A 9,306-nucleotide genomic window follows, 5' to 3' on the forward strand; every position below is an offset into this window, starting at 1 on the left:
AAAAAATGCAGTTCTCCGCAATGTAGTTATTTATCTAAAGTATCTAATTTTAAGGGACAATTTTATTTTATCGTTAACTCATTTTATCTGCAGAAATGCATTTGAGTAGTAAATGCTTTGTAATAATCCCCTATTGTAAATTGCCATTCCTTCTGAAGAAGGGACCATACTTTTCTGCTTCATCTGACCTGTGTTTTTAGGAAAATAACTTCTGCAGAGGCAAAAGGTATTTATCTACTTTACACAAGAAAGAGATGGAGAAGGATATTTTAAGATGACTGACTCCAGCCTGAATGACACCTAAGGCAATGCAACTGTTGAAGATTATCATAAGTTTTATTGAATCTTTCTATATTTTGTGTTTGTTAGTGGATAAGCAACTATAAGAACATCTTGATTTAAGAAGTTAGCCTCTATGTTAACGTTATGTATGGGTCGCTGTGCTACTTGTTATCCAAGGCTGTGTTGCTTGAAGTCCCTATTCTCTGGACCATGTTAGCCTTAGTCCTTATTTTCTGGACCATAACCAGAGCCCCTAGGTTCTATTGTATATAGGATGAGTTATCTGACAACCTGGCAAGGTAGATATCTAGCTGGCCAACTTGGCAACAAAACTTACTTTTAAGGTATCCTGAAGTGAACTGCCTTCATTATAATATTAAAAGACATACCCACAGGTCAAGAAGACCCTTGCCCAGGTGAAGACCCTTCCCCTGCGCAAGCGTAGTAACAGAAGAGAATGGCACAACAGATATTATAATTATATGTAAATCACTAACCAATCATTGTAACTGGGAGTGTACTACTTTGTAATTCTTGTGTATAAATGTAACGATGATCTCAGCATAGGTGTGCTTGATTTGTGGAAATTCCACCTAGCACCCGGCGCCGCAATAAAGAATGCCTGCTTTCTAAAACTCCAAACTGAGTCTTAGAGAGTTTTTCATCTGCTGACTTAACGGTAACACAACTGGAGACAAAGAAGTGAGAATGATGCCTCTCTACACTAGGCAGATATGGGTTTGAAGATAACAATAATCCTCAGAATTGGTTGAAACTTCATGATCAATCTTTTGACAGATCCAGTTATCCATTTCTCTGAAATATCCATTATGTCTTGGGAGAATGGCAATACTGAGGATATGTGCTCTGAAGCAAGAAAAAGTCTGTCACTTGTAACTTGTCACTTGTAAAAGAAATCCTAAAGAGAACCACAGCTTACCGGTGTGGGCTTTATATATTACAAATCAGTGTTTGCAGTCTGACAAGCTTTAATTTTTAGACACCCATCATGACTCTTAAAGTTAAAATTAATGATTAGACATGTAACAATGTATGGTGATTGGAGGAAATTTCTAAGGGTTAGAAAGAAAAGATGCTTCAACTTCAAACCCCTGGACTGTTTCATATTTTGAAATGTTATTTTTAGAGTGAGGAATAACTTTAATACTCTGAGCAGGGCTTGAATTTAGGTATGAATTATCAAATTAACTTTTCTATATGTTCCAGAGATTATTTCATCACGTATACAAAGCTGGCCACCTCCAAAGGAGGAATAGAGATTTCAGTGTGATCCAGGGCTGAACTGGCTTATATGGAGTGAAGTCTGCTTCTGTTGCCAGTGAATTTGACTAATTTTCTCAAAGAGAAAGGTAAGTTTAATAGGCTTTGGCCTAGAACAGGCTTATTCATGTGTGTCCTCTTTGGAAACCTCATTATCATGGGATAAAATCCTCTAAAAAGTTCTGAAACTCAGTTTTATTCCATGAAAATTTCACATGACCATATAAAGGGTGTGTTTAATATTTGTATAAATAGTTACCTCTATTGTCTGTACCCTCATGAGTCAACATCCTTTCTGACAACACAAAAAATGTGAACTAGTGAATGAGTGAGAATTCAGTGCGTAACCAGCTTTCAGAAACCTCTTTCTCTATTTCTAGACTTGTGTATCATCTAAACCTAATTTTTTTAGTTCTTCTGTTTGTTGTTTTCTTTTCAACAGAGCCGCTGCCCTTCTGCATTCAATCTATTCTGGAATCTATATTGTTTGAAAATCTGAAAGAAACAGCTTTTAATGGTTTGTCCAATTGAAACATTCTAAAAAAATTTGAAAGAAATTTTGCCTTGTGGAGGATCTGAAGGTAAATATTACCACCTACAAGAATTTGCATAAAAAGCCTAATGCTTTTTTTTTCTGCACAGAACTTGATCTTCATTATCTTACAAGCAGAAAATAAATATCAGTATGATACTATGGGATTTTATCCCACTGATGAGGTAGTTAGGCCTCCGTAATATACCACTGGCATATGTGATGAAGTTTCCAGCGGTTGCAAAGCTGTCGTAATTATCTAATGACTTTTTTTCTGTGTGGGAGCATGGAGCTCCCAAAAGAGGGTCTAATCTATTAGCTGTGCGGACCATTAGCTATATCCAGATTCAGAAAGCCATGGAGATGAGTTTTATCCTGTGTCGCAGACTGCTTATAAGACAGACGTATCAACTCTCCACTTTGCTTAGATATATAGTGTGTTATGAATAGGATGAGAAACAGTAAAAATTAAAGAGTAAAACAGATGAATCAATGAAAAAAAAATCAAGAAATCTTCCAGGGGCTCTTAAAGTATTCTTTATTTCCCATTGTACAAGATGGCCTTTTTACTATTAAAAATGTATAAATGTTGAAATCTAGTGAGCTCCCAGAAGTTCTTCACAAACTACAATAGTCATATGCAAATGGTGCTCAAAATGTCTCTGCTGCTGCAAACACCAAGGCTAAACCACAGTGATATATATTTTTCCCAGTAGTCTGATTATATTTGCAGGGTGATGCAGTGAAAAGAGGTTGGAGAACGTTACTTTTACTTACTTTACAGAGTGTGCGTGTGTGTGTGTGCATGCACGTAGGAAGGGAGGTGTATCCCATACGGGATTAATTGTAGAGTATGATAATTCAGTCTTCATAGCTTAAGGGTTGTAGGTGTGCCAGCTATAGGATGGATGGATGAATGTAAGCTATAGCCCAAGGAGCCCAAGGAGCTCCAAAGCGTATAAGAGAGTGTTTGAAGTCAAGCCTGAGCAGCCCAGCTCCACTCAGTTGGCTTTTTAGCTTTTTCTTTAGTCCGGTGAGACTTTCTTGCTTAATGTTCAGCTTGTGATGAACGGATTAACTGAATTTGAACATAGGCCATATTCTTTACATCTTTGCATGCCTTTTGATACAAGTCTATTTTTCCTCTTCAGGCAGCCATACTCTCCTCCTTCTTGCATACTGGCACTGCAGTTATCCAGTTTACATTTTATGTTGATTGCTGAGAAAATATTGATTAAAGAGTTTAGGTGTCATCATGAGTCAAAAAGACTTTGTTAAGGCTTCAAGATGAATTGGAATTCAGTCGTGCATTTCTCTGCTTACTTTTATAAAATGATAACAACATAATTTACCTTGATTTTTTTTTCCCTGTGAGAAACCATGGGATACTAGTAAAGAATATTTAAGGATTTCTGAGGCAATTCACCTGATTATAGCTGGGAAAAATCTATAAAAGGAGGATGATGCAAATTGTCAGAATAAAGCAGTTGGAGAGGTGATATGACTGGCAGCAACCGTGTTTCAGATGGAAACAGTGTAAAATAGAGAAAAATAGACAAAACATTTCCAGATTTGAAAATCAATATTGGTTTGAGTGAATTTTCATAGAATTTCTAGCTCATATTTGGGAAAAAAAAAACAATGGGGACACAACAGCATGTCATTCTTCATCCCAAATATCTCTGGGAAGTAATGTTTACATGTTATTTGTAGCATTTAATGCTTGTTCTTAAGTAAGTTACACTATACTTAAAAGCCAGTAATGAACAACCATATTGTGTAAGCAGAGAGCCATCAACTGGACTGTGACTATTTGCAGTGAGTTCATAATTTTTGACAGATCAAGAATTATTTCCTTAAAAATACTGACAGAGATACATTATGTTTGGTTATTCTGATTTTTCAGTCTGCTTTCAGACAGTTTTGGACGATAGGAATCAATTATTTACATATTGCTTTTTGGGGTACGTAGTTTGTTAATTTTTTGTTTTCTCGAGATTGACCTTAAAAGGTGAAATCCCTGCCTCCCAGCTGTGACTCACCAGTTTGGCAGCACTGTCTTCCAGTGCCCAGCACAGCCAGCTGGCTTTGCTCTGACTGGTGTGTTTCTAGGCCTAAATACTAGGATGCAGCCAAGTCCCTAAATACTAGCAACTGGACCGTGTGGATAGGAAGCAGATTTTGATACAAGCATGGGCTTACACCTGGCCTGAAAGTGCAGTGTTAATGTAGCCTTAAATCCCATGTTCATTAAGTCCTGCATATAGTAAACTATAAAATGTCATCAAGTTCTTAGGAAACAGAAAAAAAGAAAGCCACTGAGAGGGAAAAAAAAAAGTTTGTACTGTATGTACACATAGTGCATAGAGAGACACTGCCTTAGATACATTGTTATTGGTGCTCTTCTATGAACAACCCTACCCACTATCATCATACTTGGAAATTTTTTAATATAATCCTTGTTTGGCAGTAGCTGTGAGGAAGCTGTACATCGTGATCTTGGGAAAGTGAGGGCTTGTCATAGCCCACATGCCACAGGACACTGGAAAGGGGGTACACATGTTCAGTGCTTTGCTCAGGGCTGACATCTCTCTGCACATGACCTGGGTCTCTGTCTTTTCTTTGGAAGCTGATAACCTCAAGCGTGGTTGTGTTGCTGTTCTCAGTCGTGCCTCCCTTTCTCTTCCTCCAAACAGAAATAGCCATTTTGTTTTGCCTTACTTTAGTGGAAAGTTCTACACAGATAAAAGTATGTAAGTAGCTTAAACACATCTGTCATTGGCACATGCAACGTTTAAGCAGAGCTGTAAAAGATATCAAAGAATTTTGCTTGGTCTTGAAAAGTGACAGTTACAGAGATGCCAGCTGCTTTGCAGTCATTGCAAAACCTATCTCCAGAATCGTTTTCTGCCTTTTTACAGAACAGAGCTGACATCTGAAAGACATGTCTGTGGCACAACAGTCTCTACAGAGCTGCACTGAAATCCTTTTTGTCACCACAGTGACAAAGCATAATAAAGTAATAATGATACTGATTCAAGAGCATCACAAGCACAAAGTCATGAAAAGAAATGCTACCACATGCTTTTGGTATTTTTTCCCCTGTGCTGTGACTCCAGGCCTGCAAAGGTTTATGCACATAAAGAGCAAAACACAGTGGGACTGTTCATGTGCCTCAAGTAAAACACAGGCTAAATCTTTGTAGGCCTGAGACTTTCAGTTCAGGCTGTCTGTACATTAATTTCTGTAATACATATATATTATATAATGTATATAATATATATATAGCAATTGCTACTTAAAGGAATGATTTGCAATATGAAATCTATTTTATTTTAAAACCACATATTGTTCTTGCATTTGGCAGAAGTGTATCAGAGCTCTGGTTCATTGTTTCTCTTTAATTTAAAGTCATTGAGTTTAGTGTCATTCAGTCCAATGTATTGAAAAAGCTTCAGATGTGAAATCCCTTGTGAAGGTCTCAATATTAGAATTGGAAATGCTAAGTTTGCCTCAAAGTCCCTAATGTAAGTGTCTGAAATTTTACAGTTGTTTTCTTGTACTGAGTGTTTCGACAATTCCCTGGAAGGAAAAGTACAAGGTGATAGGTATGGCTGCTTCTGTGTCATCTCTTTTTGTCTGTGCCTTCAGATGCCACAATTTTTCTATGCAGTCACATGCAATAGAATACGTTGGGTGTTCAGTGTTTGGGACAGGCACAGATCAGGCCATGTGAGCCCCTTTACAGTGAAAGATTACCTGGGTCTACTACCCCTGGAGTTCGGCCTAAATCAAAGGATGTGATCAGAGATGTATGTGGTTTCCCAGAGGTATGGTACAAACGCATATAAAGATCCTTCAAAACAGATCCACAAGTTGCTTTACAAAACCATCTCTCTCAGCTGTAGCAATAATTCCTAGGAGAACAGGGAATGACTAAACAGTAATATATGCCAAAGGTTCAGTTCAGGACAGAAAATTCATTTTGAATTCTTCTTCCAACAAAGCTGTTAAAAATAAAGCTGATAACTATTCCAGACACAGTGACATATACTCCTCAGGCCCCTGGGCTTGGCTCTCCACCCCTTTGGCATCGAATATGCTAGCTTCTCCTCAGTGGCTTCCCCCCTCTGTTCCCTTGAGAATCTCAGACATTTGCTGGACTCTGGCTTTGAGTCCCTGATTGTAAGGAGATACAAATACCGGTGTTTCCAGACGCCCTTATCCAGCCCAAATGAGCTTTCATTCACAGTGGATTGTGCAAGTGTTCAACAGGTAATGTTCCATCTCCTTTCCCACCTGCCTTGATGAGAACTGAAAGAGGAAGTGACATGTCACGAGTGTTTTCAGGGACATCCAATTTAGCAGCCACTACGATGAATGGGATAGGTCATACCTCACAATGCAATCATTTCAAAGTAGCAGAGAGCTGCCATTGCTTCTGTCGCCATGGTTTGTGAGGCTATCTCTACAGTTGTAACAGCTAAAACCCTTTTTTGATAAAAGCTTTATATTCCGGAAGAGAACAATGTAATGCTGTACTGATGCACAATGACTGAATCTGGACTGGCTATATGTTTCGTGGTGCTTTCAAAGGAGACAAAGATTGCTATTCAGAACTATTTCTAATGAGGCAAAAACAGAAGTCTTCACAGACCTGTGAAAGCTGAAGGGGTATGAAATTTTGTCATAAGCGGTGGAGCTGAAACCTACAGCAGCATGGAGCTGTGACTGAAGTGAGATCAACACTCACTTAATTCACATCAAGGATGTAAACTCCTTGGATGGATGTAAACCTAGACAACATTTCACAGCCACTGGATACATTGGATTTTCTTTTACACTCATCTTAGATGAAATATCATTTTCATAGGCTGGGATCAGATTGGAAGTGTTCTTTGGAAAAGGAATTCCAGTCTTCCCCATTTCAGATAAATGAAGTTATACAGCCAGAGTGACAGCATTTTCTTAAAAACGTCTGACAGCAAATCTCACTGAAAAGTGATATTTTGGTACATTGGGTACTTTGGATTTTCTTTTACACTCATCTTAGATGAAATATCATTTTCATAGGCTGGGATCAGATTGGAAGTGTTCTTTGGAAAAGGAATTCCAGTCTTCCCCATTTCAGATAAATGAAGTTATACAGCCAGAGTGACAGCATTTTCTTAAAAACGTCTGACAGCAAATCTCACTGAAAAGTGATATTTTGGTACATTGGGATGTCACTATTCATGCATCCCTTGTAGCAACCTGCTAAATGTACATTCCCTTAACAGTCAACTATATGCCTATATTCAGATACATTAGTTTAATTGCTGGTGAAAATGGTGAACTCTGGTGGAGAAAAAGTGAAAAAACATGACACAAATAAAAGCTGAAAGAACTACACGACTGAGTCGTCAACAGCCAGAGATCTTTTTCATTACCCAGTGAGGGAAACTAAGACTCAAATCTTTTGGGTTTCTCAAATGTCAGCAGAGTTCTCAGCAGCCATGTGCTGAGGTGGAATGATCATGTAAAGGTGACCAAATGCACCTGTTTCAATTCTCTAAAGCTATAAATAGTCTCTTGGTTGCATCACAGACTTATTTTTTTCAGAAGAAAATTTAATTTTAAAAAGACTGAACCTAGCTGTTTTTTCTCCCTACCAGAATGGTTATAGCTCTGTATAGTGGATAAAATTTCCAAAGCAAGTAGTGCTTTTTATATTCCTATTTTGTGAGTGTGCAACTTGAGACAACATACAGAGGCCTGTTTACAGAGCAGTTGCTTTCTCAGAAAAAAAATTCTATGGCTCTTTCAAGCAGAATCAAAAAATGAAGCAACAAAAAACTGAGGCAAAGAAATGTATGAACAAAAGAGTTATAGATTTCCTTCCATGTATGTCATTAAAGAGACAGTCTTCTACAGCATTGCTTTTCAAACTTGATTTTGTATTCTGAAATGCTAAACTCAGAACTAACTAAATGAAAGCATTAATAATGTGATCTTCGATCTATGCCATATATTTTTATTTCTGTGGATTGTTTTCAGAAATGTCAGTCTCTTCTCTGTTAATACAAATTATCATGAATCAGTAAAAACATGCAATTTGGTATAACTTTGTTTTCTAATTAGAACTGGAAGGCTTCCTTTGAAATCTAGCTGAACGAACTAGAGAAGCTAGGTAATGCAGCTGAAAGCTGTGGCATCTCTTTGTTGTATTTCAAAGTCCCGTTTTAAGATTCTCTCTTTCGAAAATAAACAGTCCGTATCTCAGTTTTAAATTTTGCATTTGTGTGACATTGTAGAGCAACATCTCACCTGTAGCAAGCAAGTCAATTCAAAAATATAGTTTAAAACCACTAGTTCTTCCCATCTTTCACATGGAACTAACACATAATATCTACATGTACCTAATATATACCTATAGTATCTAATATTTATGTAATATCTATCTATATATAATGATATGCAATAAGATATATATATAATATCTATAATACCTAACATATATAAACTTCAAATAACTTTATATATATTGGCTATGATCCTGAAGGGATATCCTGAAAGGAAACTTGCAAACGTGCTATGTTTATAGCAACTTTTTGATTAGAAATTTCATTTAAAGTCTTCAGTCTCTGAATTCAGTTGGGAGGCTCAGAGAGAGGATATTAGGCGGACACATACATTTTTGCAGGTACAAGAGAATAAATAAAGTCTTTAATTTTGTTAGCTAGGAGTTACATTTTAAAAATGTGCTTTCCTTATTTAAAAGATCAAGTTGCGAGTTCATATGAGCCGAAAGTGCATACCTGAAACTTAAGCACACGAGCAATACTATTACATACATAAGAAATAAGTATTCGTACTGGCCAAGCCCTATACCTGGCTGGTGTTGTCATAAACATTTCTCCCGAGTGCCTTTTTAGACAAAAAAAGTTCAGTCTGACGCTGGGTGGCTGTCATCATTTATCTAGTTAAAAGTTGTTATTCTGTGAAGAAAAGGAATTGAGAGAATAGCAGAGCTGCTCAACATCGTTGTAGAACAGTTTGTTCTGAGGATGCACAAAATGTTGGAAGCTGGACATAGACTCATAGAATAGTTTGGATTGGAAGGGACCTCTAAAGGTCATCTAGTCCAACCCCCCCTGCCATGGGCAGGGACATCTTCAACTCGATCAGGTTGCTCAGAGCCCCGTCCAACCTGACCTTCAATGTTTCCAGGG

The sequence above is a fragment of the Aptenodytes forsteri genome, unplaced genomic scaffold, assembly GCF_000699145.1.
Source record: "Aptenodytes forsteri isolate BGI_AS27 unplaced genomic scaffold, ASM69914v1 Scaffold45, whole genome shotgun sequence".
In the NCBI taxonomy this organism is placed as follows: Eukaryota; Metazoa; Chordata; class Aves; order Sphenisciformes; family Spheniscidae; genus Aptenodytes; species Aptenodytes forsteri.